Source organism: Lissotriton vulgaris, chromosome 8 (assembly GCF_964263255.1).
Source record: "Lissotriton vulgaris chromosome 8, aLisVul1.2, whole genome shotgun sequence".
Classification (NCBI taxonomy): domain Eukaryota; kingdom Metazoa; phylum Chordata; class Amphibia; order Caudata; family Salamandridae; genus Lissotriton; species Lissotriton vulgaris.
In genome coordinates, this window is record NC_141696.1 from 395,959,370 (window position 1) to 395,984,856 (window position 25,487).

Consider the following 25,487-nt stretch of genomic DNA (forward strand, 5'->3'; position numbering starts at 1 on the left):
GTTTCTCCGAGGCATTTCTGCTTGACCTCGGAGAAACATGGTGGTGTGGAGCGCTCTTCTCTTGTTTTAGAAAGGGGAGGCCATTGATTCAGAGTAGTGCTGTTACAGCTCTTTTTGCAGTAGTAAACACTTAATCCATTTCACCGGTTCTTTCTTGTGTTTGTGGTGTGGCTGTGCTGATAAGAGCTCAAAGGCTGCATATTAGACACGGTTTAGTCATCCTAGTAAAACATCCGCCTTCCTCGCCTTCCTAATGTGATGTAACTGCCAATTGGCCCCATATCTGTATAACTGACAGCCATGCAGCCCTTGTTCCTTAGCCAGTAAAGCTTTGCATTCGGGACATTATCTTTTTTTCGTTGGTTGTAGCTTATGATTTATAATGCCAGCATGCAGAGTACTGTAATCTAAGAGGTCAGGACTAGGCAAATGTTGCCCATGACACTGCGCCCCCTACTGTTACGATGTTTGGTTTTGCCTACTCGAAGGAGGGGTGTGCTTCAAGGCGCCCGGAGGCATTCCTTGGCTGAGCAGCCTGCGTTGTGTCGTTATCTGTCTGTGCTACCCCCGTGTCGTAATTCCCCTAATACCTCACCCGTTCCATTAGAAGTCCACTATAGTCAGCAGTTTTTTCCGACCCCGGGCCACACAGGTCTCTGACCAGGTAATTTCGGACCCACAGATGTCTTGTCTCTCAGCGATGGTCACCCATATTGGGATGTGGCAAGGGGGAGGGTGCCTGATCCCACAGCCTGTGCCCTCACTGCGCCAAGCCTTGGTTTTAAAGGGGTCAGCTGCTGGCCCCCCTCTCCCCGAGGAAGGCCCATCTCGGCCCACCGCGGAAAAGACGGAGCTGTTGCCAGGCTAGTTTTCGGGTATTTTGGGACTCAGCCCGGTGTCTTCTTTCAGCTGCTGTCTGTTGTCATTTATCTTGCAGTTACTTGTTTTCTTAACAACCGGCGGCATTTGGGAAATCGTAGGACGCTAATGTTTGCCATGCGCTAACGACGCTCGCTTGTAGTCGGCAGGCCTAATGATCTGATTTATGGCCATTATTGATTGTAAAACTCCCGAATTTGGCCATTACATTTAAGCGAACTGAGAAAACAATTTGGCAATCCTAGCGCTGCATCCTGTCTGCTGATTTCCTGCGACTTTGGCATTCGCAGCGACGTAACGATGAGGTCAAATTTGCATTCCGCCTATGGTATTAATTTTACATTCCTTTAAATGAAAAGGTTCAGAAGGTTGTAAAATCAAACATTAAATGAATCTGAGGAGACAGTAGAGCAATATATGACTGCCCTGAGGACACGCTGCAATGGCTGATGGGATTAACTTTGGTTCTCATTTCCTGCTTTACAGGATGCAGATGAAGCTGTCAGAATTGCAGGGGAAATTGGGAAGTTCTTAAATTACATGAGAGATGCAAGCGCACTCCTGATGTAAGACGACGATGTTTGTTCCATTTTATCAACTTCAAAATATTTGGCGTGCACTCGATGCGGTCTGTCCTGGGACCACGTGGGTGAATACTAAGCAAGGAATTGAAGCGGGTAAGCCTCAAACTTGAGTGCACTGCAATTGCCCAACTGGCGTATTTCAAAAATCCACAAATGTAATCAAAATTCAATCCTTTTATTATGGATATCTCCAACTCGTTCCTCAGTTGTACTGGTTACATGGTAAATGATTAAAAATATAAAAGTATAAATGCTTCTACATGGCAGCTGTGTATCAACCTCTTGCTGTCGTATGCCCATACTTTTAAACACATCTTTCAGTGAATCTTCTTATTCCCAATGCATTTCGAGCTTTTACTATAGCTCTTCTTCAGGGGGTCACTATAAGTTTAAACAAACATAGCCCAACCATATATTTCACATATACAGCTGCTATGTAGAAGCATTTATACTTTTAATCGTTTACCATGTAACCAGTACAACTGAGGAACGAGTTGGAGATATCCATAATGAAAGGATTGAATTTTGTGGATTTTTGAAATACGCCAGTTGGGCAATTGCAGTGCACTCAAGTTTGAGGCTTACCCGCTTCAATTCCTTGCTTAGTGCCCAAGTTCTTAAATTAGCCATGGTGGGATTTGTGTGCCTCTCAGCAGACAGGGTTGACTGAATTAAATGTGTAATAAGTAGTCCCTATAGTACAAATAATGTCTAAAGAGTTTTTAAGAACCAGTTTGCCTATAGGGCGCGAAAAGCAATGTACTAATGCCTCGTCATTTACCTCGCACCATTTCTCCTTACAATAAGGTTTCAGAAAGGGAGCTCTGGCCTACACAGAACAGCCGGCGCCACGGTCTTTTAGAGGTATCAAAGGAAGTAAATTATACTGTTTATTGGAGGGACTTGTAACTTTGATTACGGGAGGGCCTTCCGTCGGATGAACGCAGGTTTTTTGCTGCATTAAGTAACAGAGGTTAAATTCTTGGAAACACTGGCCACATCTGTAATCAAACGAACAGTGCTCCCGCAGCTCAGTACCGGTGAGTCTTTAAACGAAACTAACATTTGAAGGGATTATAATTGCTATTGATAGGTATGCAAACTGCCACACAAGCAAGAAATCTCTTAAACGGTCCCCAGCGGGTTCCGGAGGTAACCTACAGGCCACAGTAGCAACCCCGACACAGCGGAATTCCCCTTCATTCTTCTGAAGTCGATACAATGAGCACTGTTGAGTTGGGGTTCTTATATCGGCTACTTTCCGCTTAAAAAAAATGTCAGTTGCACAAACAAGCAGCACGTAAATAGCAATGTGTAGGGCTCTGTGTGTGTGGGGGGATCTCTGTGTATGGGGGGCTCTGTGTGTGTGTGTAGGGGGCTCTGTGTGTGTGTGTGGGAGGCTCTTTGTGTGTATGTGGGGGGGCTCTGTGTGTGTGGCTCTGTGTGTGTGTGGCTCTGTGTGTGTGTGGCTCTGTGTGTGGGGGATCTGTGTGTGTGTGGGGGCTCTGTATGTGTGGGGGCTCTCTGTGTGTGTGGCTCTGTGTGTGTGTGTGTGTGGCTCTCTATGTGTGTGTGTGTGGCTCTGTGTGTGTGTGGCTCTGTGTGTGTGTGTGTGTGTGTGGAGGGGGTTCTGTGTGTGTGTGTGTTGGGCTCTATGTTTGTGTGTGTGGTGCTCTGTGTGTGGGGGGCTCTGTGTGTGTGGGGGGCTCTGTGTGTGTGTGTGGCTGGCTCTGTGTGTGTGTAGGGGGGTGCTCTCTCTCTCTCTGTGTGGCTCTGTGTGTGTGTGTGGCTCTGTGTGTGTGTGGCTCTGTGTGTGTGTGTGTGGCTCTGTGTGTGTGTGTGTGTGGCTCTGTGTGTGTGTGTGTGTGGAGGGGGGCTCTGTGTGTGTGTGTGGTGCTCTGTGTGTGTGGGGCTCTGTGTGTGTGGGGGGCTCTGTGTGTGTGAGGGGGGCTCTGTGTGTGTGGGGGGCTGTGTGTGTGTGGGGGGGTCTCTGTGTGTGTGGCTCTGTGTGTGTGGCTGGCTCTGTGTGTGTGTGGCTGGCTCTGTGTGTGCGGGGGGCTGTGTGTGTGGGGGGCTCTGTGTGTGTGTGTGTGGCTCTCTGTGTGTGTGTGTGTGTGTGGCTCTGTGTGTGTGTGGCTCGGTGTGTGTGTGTGGCTCTCTGTGTGTGTGTGTGTGTGTGTGTGTGTGTGGAGGGGGGCTTTGTGTGTGTGTGTTGGGCTCTGTGTGTGTGTGTGGGGGGCTCTGTGTGTGTGTGGGGCTCTGTGTCTGCTAATACTCTCTACTACTCTCTAATGCTCACCTATTGCCATTGTAAATGACAATACCATTTATTTATGTTTAAAAAAATAACAATTAAAAAAATGCCATTTGCAATGCCAATAGCTCTAACTTTAACAAAGACGAGGCCATTGCATTGTAAATGCTTGTTGTGAGCATGCGTTGAAAATGTACAAACACTCCAAACGTATTTCTACTCTCTTCTTGTCCTTCACTCCTATGAACAAATTAAGAGAAGAAGAAACTACGAAATGTGCATTTGCACAGGCCACTTTTTAAACTTTTTGTGTTCACTTAAAACATCATTCCATGTGACGAAAAGCCCTTTCCCAGTAGACCCAGAAATTTAGTTGTTGTCGTGCAAGCCCTGAAACCGTTTTTAGGCCTACATTTATGTCTCCATAAATGCTAGATACCCAAATGTGTTAATGCTGTGTGTGTTTTTCAACATATGCTATGCCCACTATGACGGAACATCCATTTCCAACACCTTGAGTAATTTCCAGACTGTCTGATATTCCTCCTTGTTCCACAAAGGAAATTTTATTTTACTACTGAATTTGTATAAATCCCATTTTCCTGAATTAGGATTTGAGAACTGCGCCCTTAAATCATACTTTTGAACTCTTAAGGCTTTCTGCAAAACAAATTTTGATATCTTAAGCTTTTGTGCAAAAATGTTTTCAGTTGGTGTCTCAACATACCTACATCAAAAGAGAACTTCAAGCTGAGAATATGGGTGAGATCATATAACATCCCTTTGAAAGTTATAGTGTTGCATCCAAAGAAGACAGATTCAGTCCAATAGATTAAGAAGATTTATTCTTAAAGACAAGTACAGCTCTCAAACTGCCAGAGTGTCTCTCTGTCAAGCTCCAGTCTCAAGTGAGCAGCAAGAGCCTAAACATTCTAGTATTGCTAAGCAACAATGACATATTATAAAAGGTTTAAAGGGGAAGCGTTAGATTAATAGGAACTAAAGAAAATACAATATGTACAATATAGACATGAAGGTGAAGAAGACTAAAACAAGGGATATAACACACCTCCTCACCTGTAAAACAAAAGTTAAGTCACATAATCATCAAGATACTTTGGGGTGGCTCTCAGCCTGGAACTGACTCTAATGGAAGGGTCAGAAACAAGCTCAGGACCGTCCAGAGTAACATCAGGAACAGTTAAATCATTATGTACAGAAAATCCAGCAACAGAAGAAGAAAAAGGAACACCCGAAACAGTATTGTAAGAATCTTCAACAGGGAGTAACGACGGATCAGAATTGGAAGAAGTTGCAGACTTGTCACTCACAATTCTAGCAACACTTCTGTTGCTCCACCATTTGCCACCAGAAACCATAACAGAATGTTTACCAACTTTGATAATGGTAGTTTCAGGATAAAATCTTGATCCCCTGACTTTACTAGGTCTCCTTATTCTGACTTTATCTCCAACAGAAAAACATTGATTCATAACATGTTTACTGTCGTCGTATCTGATCTTTGACCAAATTTGAGAATTCTCAACCCTGTCCTTAACAACATTCAAGTCAAGGGAAGTACCACCAGATTTGGTTTTAGTAACCACCCATTGGGGGGACAATTCATTAAAGGATTCTCTACCACGTAGCATGGCAAAAGGAGTGAAGCCCGTGGTGGAGTGAGGAGTGGTATTATATGACCAGACTCTGTCACTGACAACATCCTGAACAATTTGACCAGAGGAGATAGCAAGCTGAACAGAATCTTTTAGAATGCGGTTCACCCTTTCTACTAAACCATTACCCTGTGGGCTGTACAAAGCAGTGGTTAAATGTTTTACTCCATAATTGTTCTAAAAATCTCTCATGTTGTGTGAAACAAATTGCACACCATTGTCTGAGACAATAAAACCGGGGTTTCCTTCTGACCCAAACAATTTAGACAAAAAACTGATCACATTTTCTGTATTGGGATCCTTCATGAATTTAAAAGAGACCCATTTAGAGTGATAATCCACAACAGTTAAAATAAACCTAAAACCTTGGTTCAAGCCGCCAATTGGCCCCAAAAAATCTATACCTAATTTCGCCCAAGGATTTTCAGGAAACTTTACTGGGGACAAAGGAGAATTGACCGTGCGTAAGGATTTTTCGGCATGAGAACATTCAAGACAGTTGTTCAGTAATGTTTCAACAGAAACATCCATGCCCGGCCACCAGTAATGCAATCTTAGTCTTTTCTTTGTACTGGTAATTCCTCCATGTCCCTTGTGGGCCAAAGCAATTACTTTGTCTCTGATAGATATAGGGGGAACAAGTAAAGATCCTCTCATAACCAGATCTTCTTCAAGGCTCAATTCGTCCTTAATTTTAGCAAAAGGGACCATGTGCTTATCAATCTGACTTTCTCTTGGCCAACCATCAGATATCCACTTTTTCACGAGAATCTGAGAGTTGTCACAATGAGATGCTCGTAGCCACTCCGATTTTGAAATGACCCCCTCAGTTAACTTCAAGCCATCAACCAAACTTATTACCACCTCCTTATCATCAAGGATAGATTCAACTTCCGAGGAATTCACAGGACATCTTGATAAAAAATCTGCCTTAAAATTCTTTCCTCCGGGAATATGTCTCCTTGAAAAATTAAAGTCATATAACTTAGAAAATAAACGGACTAATCTAGGACTTGCATTTCTTAACCCTTTATCATTCCATATGAAAATAAGGGGTTTGTGATCAGAAACAAGTACAAACTCTTTGTCCCATACATAAGTAGAAAAATGTTTGACACCCCAAACACAAGCAAGAGCCTCCTTTTCTATAGTGCTATAGTTTTTTTCTGAGGACGAAAGTTGCCTAGAAGCAAAAGCAATTATATTTTCATTCCCATTGTCTAACTGACTAAGTATAGCACCTAGACCCGTGTTACTGGCATCAACAGTAATGTATGATGTCAAAGTCTCATTAAAAGGTTTAAGTGCAGGAGCAGAAATGATCAGATCCTTAAGTTTCTCAAAAGCAGAATTCTGCTCATCACCCCACACACATTTAACTTTGTTTTTGGTTAATAATCTTAAAGGTTCACTGATCAAAGCAAAGTTCTGAACAAACCTTGAATAAAATTCACTCAATCCTAAAAATGATCTTAATTGATCCTTATTGGATGGCTGAGCACATTCACGAATAGCCTTAAGCAGGTCTTGTTTGGGACTAATGCCTTCATGAGAAATGACATGACCTAAATACTCCACCTTATCAAGTAGAAATTTACATTTCTGTTTTTTTACAGTCATACCATGTTTGTTCAATATGCCTGAAACTTGGTCTAACTTAGCCAGATGTTCTTGAACAGTATTGGTGGAAATAAGTATATCGTCTTGGTAAGCTAAAACATCCTTTACATTACCAAAAAGTTGTGACATTAATTTCTGAAAAACTGAGGCCGCTGAGGCTAGGCCAAAGGGTAGTCTTAGAAATCTAAAAGGACCAAATGGAGTGTTGAAAGCGGTGAGATCCTTAGACTCACTATTCAGCTGAATTTGATGGATGCCGCTCAATTGTAGAGAAAACTTTTGTACCTTTAAGTTGTGCAAGCATGTCTTGAATGCGAGGCAAAGGAAAGCAATCAATCTGATTATTCTTATTTAAGGACCTAAGGTCAATGCAGAGCCTAAGTTCATCACAATTCTTTTTAAGAGCAACGACAATTGGGGAAATCCACAATGAAGAGTCAATTTGCTCAATCACACCTTCATTACATAACTGATCAAGATGGGTTTTGAGTCTATCCTTGATACTTAAAGGAACATGTCTGACCTTGTGAACTACAGGAATAGCATCTGGTTTTAGAATTATCTTGTGTTCATAGCCTATGACTGAACCCAACTTATCAGAAAAAACACCCTGATGTTTATTAATTATGGTGTCTAATGAAGACTGATCAATAGTAATAGAATTGATTTTTTCAGAACAATCCAGGGAAATGGGATTATCAGTACCTGGTCTCAACACCATTTAAAATTTTCCCTGTTCCTTCCAACCTAGGATTTTATAGCCTTTTTTAGAAACATAAATTTTAGTATCAATAGTTCTATCTTCAAAGGTAATGTTATCTAAAAAATATCCCATCATTTCAATTTCAATATCATTGAAGGCAACAGTGTGTATATCAGTTGGAAATAAATCAATCCCAGCCCATTCTTTAAAGAAAAACACATCAGGAATAATAGTAACTGGAGAACCAGAATCGACTGTAACTGTGAGAGAAACTTTTCCTATAATGATATCACATACAGGATCACCACTATCTGAATCTTCTTGTGAATTAATCATTTCCACATATAGTAATATTTTGTTTACAGAGTTGTTTTCAGTTATTAGATTTACTTCAGTGGTAGGACTATCTGATATAACACACATAGTTTTAGCTTTAAACTTACAAACTGAATTAAAGTGACCAATTTTCTTACAATTAGTGCATTGTTTTTTTAAGGCTAGACAAGTTGGAGAATTAGCAAGATGAGATTTCGAACCACATCTAAAACATTGAAGGGATTTATCAGATTTTCTCCATTCAGTCTTATTAGGAACCTTATCTTGTTCACGTTGTGAAGTGAGTTGTGAAGCTTGTTGAGAGATTTTATTAACTGTTTCTGAAGTTCAGGGTTTGTTATTGCCAAGTTCTTTGGAAGCAGAAACTGATCTTTCTATACCTCTTGCAATTACTAAAGTCTCAGTGAGTGAAGGATTTCTACAACAGAGGATTCTATTTTGAACTTCATTAGAATGACAATTGACAACTAGTTGATCTCTCAAGTATTGGTCAATGGGACCTTCAAATTCACATGAAGCTGCCAATACTCTCAATTCTGCTAGAAAGGTATCAATACTCTCATGTTCCCTTTGTTTACGAGTGTAAAATTTGTGTCTTTCAACAATAATGCCTGGTTCATCAATAAAATGTTTTTCTAACCTGAGAACTGCTTCCGTGTATTCATTCCAATCATCAGAGGGTGGGTGAATAATTTTGGGTTGATGGTCAAAAATTATCTGACCCTCTGCACCTAAAGCATTGTATAACATGGCATTTTTGCGAACAGGAGGAAATTTGATGCCATCAATAGCTATAACATAACTAGTGAAAGACTTATACCATTGGGTCCATTTTATTTTAGGACAACCTGGTTCAGGAAGAAAAGGAGGGGGAAGAATAGCAGTTTGCATGGCCATGAAAAACAATAGAAAAGCTATGAAAGGTAAATAAAATAATTGAGAAAAATGGAGAATAAAATGAGTAAAACTGATGTAAAGCTCACAAGAAAATATAGGTAATATAATAAAAATTATGACTTAGCTGTGCCTATCAGCGTGAAGGCAGGAGAGTTTATCAGCATGAAGGCAGCTGTGCCTATCAGCGTGAAGGCAGCTGTGCTTATCAGTGTGAAGGCAGCTGTGCCTATCAGCGTGGAAGCAGCTGTGCTAATCAGCGTGAAGGAATGAAGCTGTGCACATCAGCGAGTGCACAGTAAAAAATCTCAGAAATGTCAATAAAATAGTTGAATTAAAGGAGCTGTGCACATCAGCGAGTGCACTGTTGTGGTAGCGTATTGATAGTGATTGAAGGAGAGAAGCTGTGCACATCAGCGAGTGCACTGTTGTGGAAGTAGCGCGTAGTCAATGGTTGCTAGGGAACCAGCAAAATGGCGGAGACGTTGCGCGATGACGTGTAGAAGCGTGATGACAAGTGGCGCTGCAGACGAAGGTGAAGAGAAAAGAATGGCTGCGCAGAACTCCGAAGATGCCAGCGAGGAACAGCGAAGATGTCAGGAGATTCGGAAGTGAGCCGGTAAGCCTTGTGTGTAGAGTTTGAAAGTCGCCGCTTTTCTCTTCGTTACAGAAAGAGTAGCGCGAGCGAAAAAAAAAAACAGGTTTTGAAAGTCACCGCTTTTCTTCTTCGTTGTAGAAAGATTAGCACGGGTGAAAATAAACAGATTTTAAAAGTCGCCGCTTTTTCCTTTGATGCAGAAGGATTAGCGCTAATGAAAACAAGACTGAGTGCTTTAATAAGCTGGCTGCCAATGAAAAGATCGATGAGTGCATACAAGGTTAATAGGTCAATTAGTAATATGGAAACGAAATTGACTCAGACCTGTCCACAACAGCAATGCAAAAATTACTTTATCCGTGTTATTTCAAGGAAAGGTGATTCCCAATGAAACAATCGTTTAGTATTAAGTGTCCAGAAAAGTCAAGAGAGAGAAAAATAAACCATGGTATGTTGAAAAATATCTCCTCAAGAAAATCAATTGATCCATAGTTTGTAATGAGCCAAAAAGAGTCTCAGTCTCAGGAGGTTAAATAGTAAAGTCTTATAGAAGTTGAGTATGAGTGGATCAATGTAATAAAGTTCTCAATAAAAATAGAAAAGTAGAATAAGTTGAAAACTTATCTTAGTGGAGTCTTGAGTTGATTATTCTTGTAGAAATCTTCAAGCAAGAAATCAGAGAGGGCACTGTAGTCTGGCAGTTGAAAAATAATGTTGATTGAATATGAAAGTCTTTAGTAGGATGTGGGTTCATAGAGGGCTGACTTGACCACCTCGTCGCCAAATTTATGTTGCATCCAAAGAAGACAGATTCAGTCCAATAGATTAAGAAGATTTAATCTTAAAGACAAGTACAGCTCTCAAACTGCCAGAGTGTCTCTCTGTCAAGCTCCAGTCTCAAGTGAGAAGCAAGAGCCTAAACATTCTAGTATTGCTAAGCAACAATGACATATTATAAAAGGTTTAAAGGGGAAGCATAAGAATAATAGGAACTAAAGAAAATACAATATGTACAATATAGACATGAAGGTGAAGAAGACTAAAACAATGGATATAACACATAGATTAAGAGAAAACACTATTTTGTACGTCAACAACTATCTGGTCATGGAAAACTGTCAACGTATATTCAGAGTGATATACAACGTTATTTGACATCCAGTAGTAACAATGCATAGCTACACGCGAAGAACAATAATACACGATAGAAAATACGCTAGGCTGAGACAGCCACATAAACATCAGTGTCACAAAAATAGTGCCATGCCAATGAATATCACATTGAAAATATAGACAGATGTTGTCAAAACGATAGATGTAGGCAGAAAAGCCCTTGTTCGGAACAACGTGCGAGGAACAAAAACTATAAACACCAGTATTCCTGTTTATCAAAGGATTCGACGCTTTTAGCTGAAATAGTTACCAGAGACTAGGCTTAATTTAAGCATGCCATCCATCACTTTTTTTTCTTCTCTGTGACAACCCGTAAGTGTGATGGGTATGCCCATAATGTGTACTTCAGATTTCTATGCAATAGCATTCAATTTACACCTCTCTGATGAGACCAACGAGGCTAAAATACTTCCCATGTTCCAGTAAAGATGGTACTGGACCTAATACATCATGCTGGACAGACTGGTTATGGTTAATCTCTTTCAGAGGTAGAACAGGGAACAAAATGATGGACTGGAATGCGAAGTTACTATCAGTAGCTAAAAAAATAAAGCTCACCTTCATACTGTCTCCGATCTCCCCTCTATCTGTGTGCTTGCTTCATTCAAACTCCCAGGGTAGAAATCTCCCTGGGTGCATTCTATAACCCTCTTCCGGTGCCAGGACTTCCATCTTGCTGGTTGCCTGTTTCCCCCTCCACTTAGGTATCAGCTTTCCCCCTCGCCATGAGTGCTTTCTCTTCCACTTCTTCCTACTCTCCCGTCGAACTGCATGCCTGCTTTCCTTCTCTTCTAAGTGCCTTCAGTGTCCCTTCTCTTAGTTCCTGCTCTCACCCCTCTTACTCTCTTTTTTGACCATTCTCTCTGGATGTACTGCATGCAAGAGTATAAAAGAAATACACTTGGTGATATGTATTTCTATTGACACACTTTCCAAATGTCCTGTGATACCATTGATTGAGTATGCTGATTTTATTCTCTCCCACTCCTGCATGCCTGCTTTGTCACTTTTGAAATATGCTTGCTTTCTACCTGCAACTGCATCTCTTTCAGGTTGCCTGCTACTCTGTCCCAGTACATCCATTCATCCTTCTCTCTTTATGTCTGCTTTTCTTCTCCCCAGTACCATACTCTCTCCCTCAGCCTGTGAGTTTTCCCTCTCTCTGCATGGCTGCTCATTCCTGTGTGTCTGATTGCTCTATTTACCCTGGGTACCACTACTTGTTCCCGCTCCTTTTTTTCTGGGTATTGCTCCCTCCCTTATCCCTTGGTGCCTGCTCTCTTACACAATTCCTGGGGCAGATTTACTCACATTTGATGGAGCAAGCCAACTTGCATCTGTGTGTCAAATGGAGAAGACCGGAATCTCCTAAGATATGGTGCATTACTTCTCTCTCTCTCAACTGGTGTACTAGTGACTTCCAAGAGCCAAAGCAGACACCCATGCACCATGGGGCAAGGGTGCCTGCATTACTCTCCATGAAAGATGTCTGTTATGTCGTTCTACGTTTTATAAAGAAAGTGTGATATGTATCTTGTCATTCTTCTTTCCTCCTTTGTTTACAGCTAGCAACCAGGTAACAGTGAACATTATAACACAACATGAAGATACTACAGAAAGTTATGTATATTAATTAGGAAAAGGTGTGAATTATTATCTTGATCCAAATTGAACATGTGTTTCATGTTTTGTAGGAAATGTTTCTGTTTTATGGTCTGTAATTGATTAGCTGATATTTATGTTTTTATTTAACTTGAACATTTGTATGTAGAGTTGTTCTCATGCAAGCGTTAGACCTCTGCCAGAGAGGCTATCAGGCGACCCATAAGAAGGGACATCTTCTCGATCACATATACAGTAATATCAACCTTAATGTAGAGTCCCCTGTTCCTCTGCCTTGGACCGATCATTTTTTGATACCGTTCACCTGGCTTTCTAACTCTTGTCCCCCTCCTGAAGCCTCTATAAAGTACATGGGCAGGAAATGGTCCTCACTTTCCCTCACCGATTGGACAACGGCCCTTACTCAAGACCCCCCGAGAAAGGCCTTGAACCCTGCCTCAGCTTCTAGCAACTTTGATCACTGGATCTCCAGCACTTTAGATCAAGTTCTTCCCAAACGCCCTTGTAATCTCATCAGAAGACCTAAAGTTGCACCCTGGTACACTCCTACTCTTGCCGCAAACTAGAGAGAGCGTGGAGGAAGGACCATTCTCAGTCTAGGAAAGACGAATACAGGTCCGCAATGAGGCTCTATAAATCAGAGATTAAAATGGCGCAAACCTCCTTCTATGAAGGTAAAATTAGTGCTGCAGCAAATGCACCTAGAGAAATCTTTAGGATAGCTAAGTCCCTCATTTCAGCTCCGGCTGAGCGTCCTTCTGTTGAAGGGGCACAAGACCGCTGTAATGAGCTAGCTGCTTTTTTTTCCAAGAAAATCTCGACCATATATTCATCTTTTAGTAATCCTACAGTCAGTACCCCCTCCGTCCCTCCTAGGCCAGCTGACTCCTCGGTTCCCTGCAAACTGGGCACAATTCCGCTTCTTGATGCCGCCAGCCTGGATAGATTAATCTCCAAAGTTTCTTCTGGCTGCCCCAATGACCCGGCACCCCCCCGGATCCTTGTCAAGGCACTGGACGTGATTCGTCCTGTGATCCTGGAAGCTTTAAACACCTCCATTGTGTCCAGGTCGGTCCCACTCGCTTGGAAGTGTGCCATGGTGAAGGCGCTTCTCAAGAAACCCTCCCTGGACCAGAACAACCTGTCCAACTACCGCCCCATTTCGTTGCTTCCCTGGTTGAGTAAACTGCTTGAGAGGCACACCAACAATATCTTAACAGACTATCTGGAGTCCAACTGTCTGTTGCATGCCTCCCAGACAGGTTTTCGCCCTCAACATGGCACAGAAACTGCCATGTTGGCGGTCACAGAGGAAGCAAGAACGACTTTGGATCGGGGAGGAAAGGTGGCCATTATCCTGTTAGACCTTAGTGCCGCGTTCGACACGGTGAACCATGCCACGCTAGTATACCAACTGGCGGGCATGGGCGTGTCGGGCGCAGCTCTGGACTGGCTCACCTCCTTTTTGAGTGAGCGCTTTTTCCGGGTCTTTGAGGGTGAGACAGTCTCTCCTAAACATCCTCTCAGGTGTGGGGTCCCTCAGGGCTCCTCCCTGAGCCCGACCCTCTTTAACGCCTACATGGAACCTCTGGACAGGATAGTCCATCCCTTTGGTGTGCGTATAGTCACCTACGCGGATGATACGCAGCTGGTGGTCTCATTAGACCACGCAGATGGATCATCCAACACCTTAGGCCCCTGTCTAGAGGCTGTTGCCAGTTGGATGCAAGCTTCCTGTCTCAAGCTTAACGGGGAGAAGACAGACATCATTCTCCTTGGAAATCCCTCCCCGTCTGCTCTTGCACCCGTCTGGCCACCATGTCTTGGCGCTCCTCCTGCGCCCAAGTCCCAGATAAAGAGCCTCGGGATCTGGCTTGACACTGCCCTTGATTTCTCTGTCCAGGCTACTAAGACTGATCAGCTTCATCATTTGGGTATCCTTTGTGTATATGGGTGACAATAATGCTCTATGGAAATCAGAGCTTGCAAATGTCACAAAGGTATAGAAACCAAGATGAGCAGAGTGAAGTGTATGGGAACAAATATATGTGCAGTGCAAAAGGTGAAGTGCAAAGGCTAAAATTGGTGCATGAACAGACTATGAATTTTTATTAGTGCCTGTCACAATCAAAAGTTAAAAACTGTGAATACTAGGAACAAAAACAAACGTGCTCTTATAACTAACAAATAGTCGTAAAGGATATAGTGTGAGATAGAGCTCTCACAAATCCAGTATCCCTCCTTGTCTCAGCAAATTTCTCAAAAGTATGCAGGATCAAGCCTCACCCCACCTGGCAACAGCTCAGGATAAAGGAGGCACCGCTCTAACCGTCGGTACCTCGGACGGTCTTCAGAGCCGTCGGGGAGGTTTTTTCTTTAGAGGTCCTGACGAAAGCACTTGGCCTAACTTCTGGCCAGATGTGCTGAAACATGTTGACCACTAGTATCTAGGACAGCTATTAGTTAAAACTGTTCCTAGTATTCACAGTTTTTAACTTTTGATCGTGACAGGCACTAATAAAAATTCATAGTCTGTTCACGCACCAATCTTAGCCTTTGCACTTCACCTTTTGCACTGCACATATATTTGTTCCCATACACTTCACTTTGCTCATCTTCGTTTCTATACCTTTGTGACATTTGCAAGCTCTGATTTCCATAGAGCATTATTGTCACCCATATACACAAAGGATACCCAAATGATGAAGCTGATCACCGTTTCTGGTGTATGATGGGAATCCGCACACACGATATATTTTGTGTATCTCTTTCCACCTCACTTTGATTCTGGATGAGTTGTTTGTTTCTTTTGGTTCCATTACATTCTAGACACTAGAGCATATTCTGTATTTATAATAAATGAAGTAGGCAGGAACGAGGGGGGGAAAAATGCAAGAGCCAATAGAAAAAGTCACCCTGCCAGAAACGATGAATAGTGGTCCCAGACGGGATCCGCCTTTGATTGGGGCGGAGGAGTGTCAAAAGAGCACCCAGGACCAAGAGGACGAATGGACCACAAAGAGGATCATTTATAGAAAATATATATTTTTTATTTTGTTTGATTTAGTGCATTTATTCATATTCACGAAGTGTTCAAAGATTATACATGTAAAAATTCATAGAGTCATCAGTGCTGTTCGTCATTTTTAAAGATAAATTCATAAAAGAAAAACATAAAGAAAACATAAACAAGGTATACAGTGTTCCACTCACTCCGGGAGATAAAACAGGGGACTCAACAGGCACTCTAGTCTAAAAATACATTCATACTTTAACACATTCAATCACTTCATACAGATATTGGACATAAAGCCTGCATCAAAAAGGAGATGGAGTTATAGTTGCATGGACGTGGGTATGCTTTAGGAGAGGCAGGGAGATGGAATATTGTTGCCTTTTCTGATGGCAAACGCCGTAATAACGCCAACGCGCGTTTCGGTGAGGGGCACCTTCGTCAGGGCTGGCAGAGGAGAGTGGGGAGGGGAACACACAGGCTGAAAAAATTCAAATAAAAAGTATTTAAGTATATCACATATTAAAAGGTTTAATATTGCACAGATTGTTATATGACACAAGTTAGCATTGCACAGATTGTTACATGACGCAAGTTAGCATATTTTCAAAATTTTCTTAAATTTTCTTGAAATTTCCTATGGTAGAACAAATTATAGGGGTCTATGTGATACATCAAAACGTGGTCTTGGTCTAGGTACTCATGGATAGCTCCCAGGATAGGATACCCGGTGGGTTGGCGAACAGTCCAAACCACCGGGGTTAGGACGGTGAAGACACATAATTCCCAAACATACTACAAACATTTACCAATCATACTTCCTATTGCATATTTGCATATTTAAAGTCCCCTTATTCGACATGAAGAGTACTGTGGGGGATTAGGTTCTATGATCATACCTGAGGGAGATGAGGGTCGAGGACTCTAAGAGACTGGGTCCTTTCTAGAGGGACGTAGACATGGGAGGCAATGATTGTCCGCAATGTACCGTCTGGGACCACTATTCATCATTTCTGGCAGAACAATCTAACAGTACCTTGTTTTGGGCCACGGTTAACTCTTCTTTTTTTAAGGATGAAAATACACCCTAGTTAACCTCTAATGTCTCTAGCGAGGGATGGATAGCCCACTTCTCTGATATTTTTGACTCAAATAGAAGTGTAGATAATGTACCTAATAGGTGGCCAATTTTGCCGCTGGATATATCAGTTAGTGAGGTTGAACAAGTCATAAGGGCAAGTAAGGGAGGGAAAGCCCATGGCCCGGATGGGGTGCCTATTGATGTATATAAAGCCGCACCAGAGGTCTGGGGACCTCTCTTGGTTGCCGTTTTTAATGCAGCTGTGTGTACTGAGGCCCCTGCAACCTGGGGAGAATCGATTATAGTGCCAATTTATAAAAAGGGATGTATGTCTGATGCTAAAAATTATCGTCCCATCTCCCTTCTTGACTCCTCTGTCAAGATTATGAGCAGAGTGATGCTTGTCAGATTAGAGGAATGGGCCAAGCAGGATGGCATTCTGGCTGACAGCCAGTATGGATTTAGGAAGGGCCGGGTACACTCGACCAGTGTATTAATCTTGATCTATTGATCGGGAAATATACTGAGGCGAAACCTGGCTCTTTGTACCTCTGCTTCGCAGACATCAGTAGCGCATTTGATATGGTAGACCATTCTATCTTATGGCCAACCTTGCTGAAGTTAGGAGCGCCTGATGGTATAATCTTTTTTCTCACAAGGTTGTACGAGAAATTGCAAACCAGTGTACGCTTTGGAACTAGGGGAGAATGCACCCTAAAATTTAGCGTTAAAAGAGGAATTAGACAGGGCTGTGTTCTGGCCCCCCTCCTTTTTATATTATTTATCAACGGAATTGATGCCATTTTAAAAAGAGTTAATGCAGATGCCCCCCAGGTCAAAGGTGTGCTGGTGCCGGTGTGATTATACGCCGATGACGCCGTTTTACTCTCTAGAACGCCTATGGGTTTACAGCGTCTAATGGATAGTTTTTCTTACTTTATTAAAGATAGAAAATTAGTAATTAATAAAGGGAAAACATATACAATGACCAGTAGGACCAAAATTACATTTTTAAATATCTTTTTTATCGACAGGGAAAAGGTGCAACAGGTTGACAAATTTTGTTACCTGGGTATTACATTTTCTAAAGACAGGAAAAGGACTTACAAATTTAATATTATCTGGAATAAAATGGCAAAGAATGCCCATGGTATCTACAGATTTGCTGCAAAGGTCGGGGATCGCCGTACCAGGGACATGCTTAAGATTCACCAGGCAAGATGTGTCACTGTAGCATTGTATGGGGTGGGAGTATGGGGCCATAGGTGCGCCCATAATTTGCAGTTGGAAGAAAATGTATTTCTAAAAAAGCTTTTGTTTCTACCAACCTTTTCTCCCAACTGATTTGATCCATCGAGAACTAGCTACCAATTATCTAATTGATCTGTTATCCCTTAGGCCATTGATGACCTGGCGGTCTATCTGGCTTAAGGACGAGAAGTCTTTTAACAGATCAATTATTGAGGATTGTTTATCGCTGGATAAATATCTTGAGATACTCTGGGTTAAATATGTTGTTGTATGTTTCTCAGACATATATAGTTTAAACATTTTACTTGACCCTGGTGCAGCATCGAGCATACCTAAAACTGAAATGAAAATTACATTTCTGCTATATGCTGAAAGGAAGCGGGCATTTGCAACTGGAACAATGTCCACTGTCCTGTTTTATAATCGATATAACTCTGGGGAAGGTTTCCCTATCTATTTGACTATGGTAACTAGGCAGTCACATAAATTTGTGCTAACCAGACTTAGATTTGGTATGGCACATTATCTAGTGGCCCACCCAAATATAAATAAACACCCGACAGGGCCATGTATGTGTGATGGTGTGTCTACCCAGAGTACCTTGCACCTTTTGCTGTTCTGTAAACTGTATACAAATTTCCGCACTACTTTCTGAAACCTATGTTTCTTAAATATGGTGTAGGCACAGTCAAACATGCTTTGGTCTTAATTTTTAACCTGCAATCTGCAGATGTCTGTTTTTATACTGAAATGTTTTCAAATCGGTGCATCAACTCCAGGAAAAGTATGTGTTTTTAATGAATTTTAGATCATTAATTGTAAACCTTTTCATGAATTAATATGTGTTTTAATGATTCCTGACAATTTAATCTTAGCTGTATAAATTTTTATGAAATGTTGAATTTTCTTTTGCGTTGCTTTTATGGTCATTTACATGTACCAAATAAAGCTTCATGAATTGAATTGAAAATTCTCCTCATTATGGTTGTAACTGGGAAGTGCAGCATTTTGAGGCATTCCCAGGTTTACTATTGTTAGTAAATCCGGGAAAGCACTAAAAACAAAGTGTGGAAGCCTGGAAACACCCATACTACACCCATTGCATGCCTTTCCAGGGCAGAGTAGCACTAGAGGGCAGCTTGCACTGCCTTACGTCACTCCAGATTTACTATGGAATGCAGAGTCATGCAAGGTTGTTCTACGTGGCATAATAAACCTCAGTTAAGGGTTTGTAAGGGTTGTCTCTGCATCATTTTGCCTGAGGCAAAGGCAACACAAGCCCTTAGTAAATCTGGGCCCCGGACTCCCACCTCTCCCTGGGAGCCTGTTGTCCACCAATCTTTGGTTTCATGCTCTCTCTATGGGTGCAGTACTCTTCGCACCCAGTGTGTTCCTGCTCTTCCAATCTCTGCATACGTTTGTTTTCTCTCTCCTCGCTCCCTACTATAGCCCCTCTTTCAGGATGCCTACACTCCCCGAACTTCATGTGTGCTTGTCCTCTCCCTTCATCCCCAATGCCTGCTCTACTTTCCCTTGGTGCTTTATATGTTCACTCTCACTTCCTGCTCTCTCCTCTCATGCTGCTTCATGGAGACCAGATTTGAATCCTGTCATACTTGTGCCGGATTCTTCCAAGAGAGACAACCTACAACCCACTGTGTCCCACCCTTCTACTCTTTTTTGTTCAAACTTCCTTGCCCAGGGATCACGCTACAGAAGCTTGGCCCATTCCATTCCCTGTCTCATGGCTATGGGGGAACCACCGTACTGAGATCGGGCTTCGATCTAGTGTCAGCTCCTGCCCTACACAATACATATCATGCATCTGCAAGGCTGGAGTTCCTGGTGTTTCTGCTATCCCCACCCCTGTGCAGACACCATGGGTCGCCAGAAACGCCTTGGCTGTGCCCATAGGGTGGTGGGTGAAAAACATTTCAAAAGACAAAGGCCTCATTTGGGCACCTGCATTTCTTTGTCTATTCTTAGAGGCAACAGATGGATGAGTCATCTATGGCCTGTGGTGAAAGAAATATATTATTTTGAAATTAACTGATATTCATTCACATTGACAAAAATAAGCACCAAAAAAAAATGAAATTTAACTAATATTTTTGACCAATATTTGAACATTCATTCTAGGGAGTCTGTAGTAAAAATATTTGCACAAGAAATCAAAAAGATGATTGTGACCATCACTGTGCAACACTGTGCATTATAGAACTGCAATAGTAAATCATACAGAAAACCATCTAAAAAACAATGACATAGGTGTCGACAAGAATTAAGATATATAGCTATACATATAAAAAATGTATTTGTCTTTTATTATTGTTTTTTTCAGCATAGTACAACCAACAAATATATGAACACATAGTAACTCCCCCTACCCTAGCTCGATGACACATCAAACAACACACAGACAGACCCTTGCAACCACTACCCGATATCCGGCCACAGTGCGGTAAACCCCTGTAAAGGCAGCCCCCACACTGTGAAAGGCATTCAGTTGTGGACATTGGGGGGATGACCACAGGACCTGCGGCCAATCTCCTGCATGAAGCCAATCCCATGCTGCCTGGCACCCTCCCTGTATATCATATTCCCTGGGGACCCCATCCACAGGGCCTTCTTTAATTTAAAGGCTACTCTCACAGGATCACACAAAAAATGGCAGCCTGGGGCTGCATTGGTAAATTAAGGTGAGGGGGTATCCAGCCACCTTCCCGAACAATTATGAGTCAGGGAGCCCAACTTTGGGGCAAAAACTACCATAAAAGGGGCCATGCTACACTTCCCTGGCCTTTAAAACCCCCTGGGGCTCTTCAGGCCTGTTTCTTCTAAAAAAAAAGGGAGGGGGTTCACACAGCCTTACTCCCTGAGACAATAATGGCACTGCGGAACCCATTTCCCAGTTCACTCGCTGAGTCATAGGGAGCCAACCAGTGGGCACAGCAGTTTACCTGTCCACAACAGTGCAGGCAGGGAAATTTGTGTTTGCTCCTGTCTGGCAGTTTCAAAACCCAAAGTCTGTTCCAATCGGATGGGAGATTCAAAATGCTTCCGCCAGCTGTGAGCAGATTTTTGATCTCTTTCTCTGCTCGCACTAATGTGGGCAGGGAAACAGATCAAGATATTTCTTGTGCCCGGAGGGAACAGCATAAATAGCTGCTCCCTCTGGGTGAAAGCAGTGCTGGCTCCAGCAGCATGTTGGGAGCTGGCTGGGTCAGCTGAGGCCCAGGCATTTCCCCTGCAGGCTCCAACCTGTCTATGATGGGTGTCCTGGGTGAGCACTGAGAGAGATGAGGTGAAGTGACACCCCACTCCGGGCTCACAGCATTCCTTCGTGCATTACAAAGGTACCACAGTTAATCCAGTTTCCCAAAAATATATATATATATATATATTTTCATTTACTCCACAATTGCTCATACATTTTTCCATTGTTATTCCAGTCACATTATGTCTACAATCTCTTTAATGCTGTGGACATGCCGATGCGGGACTTATTCTAGAGCATGGAATGTTACATAGGTGCGACTGATGGAGCAGATTTCATCTGGAGTCAGGCATTGTTTATTTTTGTGCTTCAGACAGACTGCATTTAAATTGCCACACACATTTTGGTGCAAGTTAAAAAACATGGCACATGAAAAATATGAAAGTGAGGCCTAGTCAGTCTGAACTGCTTGTGCTGAATTAACATGTGTTTTGCAGTGTAGAGAAAAGTGGCCTTTTTAGCTTTGAAGATTAATAGAATGTGTTTCTCTTGTTCCCTTATAATGTACACCCCACCCCTGTCCCTGTCTTGAAGGACTTTGGCTTGTTGCATATTTTAAATATATATATATATATATATATATATATATATATATATATATATATATATATATATATATATATATATATATATATATATATATATATATATATATATATATATATATATATATATATATATACTTCAGTTTATAACACCTCTTTTTATAATGTGTGTGAACTAACAATTGCACCAAACATTACACATGGGGCTAAATGCTTTTTTGCATGAAAATCTATCTAAAACACTAAAGCATGTTGCTGTGTGCGCTGTATTAACTGTGTTTGCTGTATTAACTGTGTGCACTGTATTCACTGTATGCGCTTTTAAAATTTACACTAAAGCATAATAATGCTATGTTGTACATTGCACATTTTTGCATGTTGTACACAAATAATAGAAAAAAGCTGCTTTACACTAATAGCTTGGCTAGGTAAACATTTATAAGGGGTATTAGTATGAGGGAGGGAAAAATAATGGGCTGATTTACATGAAATTAATATTCTCTTTTGTGTTTGTTTTGTTTTTGGGCCTACCATTAAATGGCTGCCTGTAAATCCAACAAGGCTGTGACTTGCATTAAAGAGAAGAGAGCATGCGTAAACTGTGCCACCTTGCCTCAGGAACAGAAGGAGTCAAGGCCACTTTGAACTGAACATTTTTGTGATTGTGCCAATGTACCAGTATTAGCTAAAATATCCTTCCTGCTGGGATATGACAGGAAGAAGGAATTAGAATGAAAAAAAATTCCTAGTAAATGTTGCAAACGCATATAAAATGTATTCATCATGTGTGCTTCTTTTGTTAAGACTGGTATGCTCTAGAATTTTCAAGGAGTCAGGATAGTGAGACCTCATGCCATCGTGACTGACCATTCAAGTACAAGCTTTCCAGAACATGAAACATTTTTGTGTAGTCTGCCAAGAATTAGAGTATAAATAATGACCTCTTTGGAGGTGTGGTTGTTTTTTTTAGCTCAATTGGCTTTTAGCTCACTTTTGCTTTTGGGCTCTTTTGGCTTAGGATCTGCTTCATTCATATGGGTTAGGTACGAGGAAGTTGCGGTAGGAGATTTGCTGAGGGTAAAGATGGCGTCCGAGGAGTGTCAGGTGGGGGGTTTCCCTTACTCATGTTTTTTTCAGAGAGTCCTTGCCCGTCATATTTTGGCATGGTAGGCCACATTCCTTTGAGGACTGGTGAAGGTGGGGCTGCTTTCTCTTTTAGACACACAGAGATGCAGATAGCAGCAACAGATAGAAAGGCTTTTTAGATTTAGATGCTAAAACTTTAAGTTTATGCTTTGACTAATTAATTAGGTCTGACAAGATGTATTTGTCTTATGCATTTATTTCTCCGTATGGGAGATTTTTGCAAACTATTTAATTACTGATTAGCCATGCAAGACTATTTTTCTTAGAAACTCTTTAAGAGTTTTGACTGACATTTTGCACCACATTTTCTTTTCTGCATGTGATGCTTATATGCAGACTGTAATATGTTCTGTATTAATGCTATTTTTCCTGTTTTCCAAATTCTGTAACCTGATTGATATTTTACTAATGAATCAAGGTCAGAGAAAACCTTAACTTTTGCCTAGAAAATAAAACCCTTTAAAATACTCAACAACTCTCTTCATTGGCTTAAATAATAATTGCATTTTTGACTATTCATGTTTATTTAAAGTCTCCTGAAGGTAATGCATGGTGTCAAGGGCCCAACACCTTTTCAGCGGTAAATAGAGGTAGCATGAGGGTTTTGCATTGAGAAATTACCGCTGCATCACTCCTCAATAAATGATTTTTATCACCCAATGCATTTTGGGCCTTTCCTGGCCCTTCGTCCGGAATTTGCTACAAATTAAAAACATTACTGTTAAACTATGTCTTTAAATGATTCATGCTTGTCGAATTTCACACATAATGTAAAAAACTGTGAGAAAATACATGCTTATGACTTAAGTTTACCCCACTGTCAATGTTATGCCCGCTGAATTCATAATAGTGTATTTTGACTGAAATACATGTCCAATCGTTCCTCTCCCACTCATCTGTATGAAAACAACCTCTTCTACCACTGGTGTACCTCTAACAAAGTCATGTCAAACGAACCTGTACCTTAAGCGTTCTAGTAACTGCTTCCTCCTGTGTTCAAAACCATTCTGAATGCCTCACTTTCTCACTCCATTTGAAACACCTGTGACGTGTCCCCACCCATACGTATTTCTCTAATTAACTCCCGCCGGTTCATCCAACTACCAAACCCATGCTGCACCACAACTGCTGTTGAAATGATCTTAGTCTAAATGTCCAGGGAACCCACCTAAATTAAATGTAGGCCCCAGGAACTGTGGTCCCCTCCCATTAGAAAAACACGGCCATGGTGAACGGGGTCCCCAAGGCTGTTTAAAGGACCAGGGAGGGGGCCATGCGGCCTCCCTACCCTTTAAAAAAAGAGGCCCAAATCACCTACAAGCTCCACCCTTTTGGCCCTGCCCTTTCCACCTTAGTAGTATGCAGTGGTATTTCCACCATTTTTCAGGCTGATGGATGGTGTGTTTTCTAAACAATGCACATTGAAAAAAGATCTTAAATCCTTAATGGAGGTTAATGCATCAGTGATTTATTGGAGCACAATCTTTTCTGTAGTGACTGTCCAAGACGAGTGGGTTCTATCTGTCCTGGTCTGAAGGCAGAGTTTGTGATTCTCCCTTTTAATTGCTGCTGAGTATGCAAAGGTGCCAAATCACCAACAAGCTCTGCCATTGGGCCCCTTCGCTTCCATGTTAGTAGTGTGCAACAGCGTTACCCCCATTTTCCAGGCTGATGGACAGAGTGTTTCCTGTACAATTGCAGGCTGAAAAACAATCTGAAATCACTGATGGAGGTGAATACCTCGTTGACCTATTGGAGCGCAATCTCATGTAATGAATGTCCAAGATGAGTGGGTTCTTTCTTGTCGACTCCTGGTCTGAGGGCACAGCCCATGGTTCAACCTTTTAATTATTGCTGAGTATGTAAAGGCGCATCATTGACCTACAAGGTCTTCCCATTTTGCCCCGCCCCTTCCACATTAGTAGTCATTAATGGTGCTGTCTTTGTCTGGACTGGCCACAGGACTGGCCGCAGTCCAGGACATTTTGCCAACCCCCTGCTGTGCCAAAAGCCTTTAGAAAATTTGCCACAGGGCCTTTGGCTGTGTGCAGTGGGGTTAGCATCACAAATGATAATAAAATATTACTTTACATTAAGAAAACCATAGACATACAGTGAAAAAACACAAGGTTAAAGTAACATTACAGTTAGATGTCATAAAAAAATCTGTTATTGTTAAAAATAAAACCTTAGAAATTCACAAAAACAAAATCCAAAGGATGATATGACAGTGTAATTAGGTGAATATGTTGGTGCCTTCTTCATGCACCATTTATACTTTTTATAATATCTGACATATACCATCTAAATTACTAGTATTTGCAGGAACAGTTATGACATTGCAAATCAAATCTTTTGTGAGAACATAGTGTATGGTAGAGTGGCAAGTTATAGCTAATGTAGTGTGGCTACTGAGTTGAATATACTGTTGAAGGTGGTGTGCAAGTTATAATAATCAGAAGGTGTTGCTTCAAATTTAAGATTAAAGGTATAAGTATATCTTTAGTAATTTATATTTTTGTGTATTGTACGTTTAGTTTGTTGATAAAGAATAAGTAAAGTTATATTAATTTATAGGTGGTGTATAAATTATAAATTTAAGCTATGGCTATATCTTAAGAATTTGTATTGTTTGTGTATTTAAGGTTTGAGGAGAAATGATAAATAATGTTTTTCCAACTATAACAAAGGTTTAAACATTGTTTTTTGTATTGAATTTCAATGTCTTTTTTTATTTTATTTTAAAATGTATTTCAAATTGTTCAGTTTACTGTTATCAAGTGGAATTTCATTAAGTGGAGTGTGGTACAGTAGAGTGGAGGAGAGTGTCACCC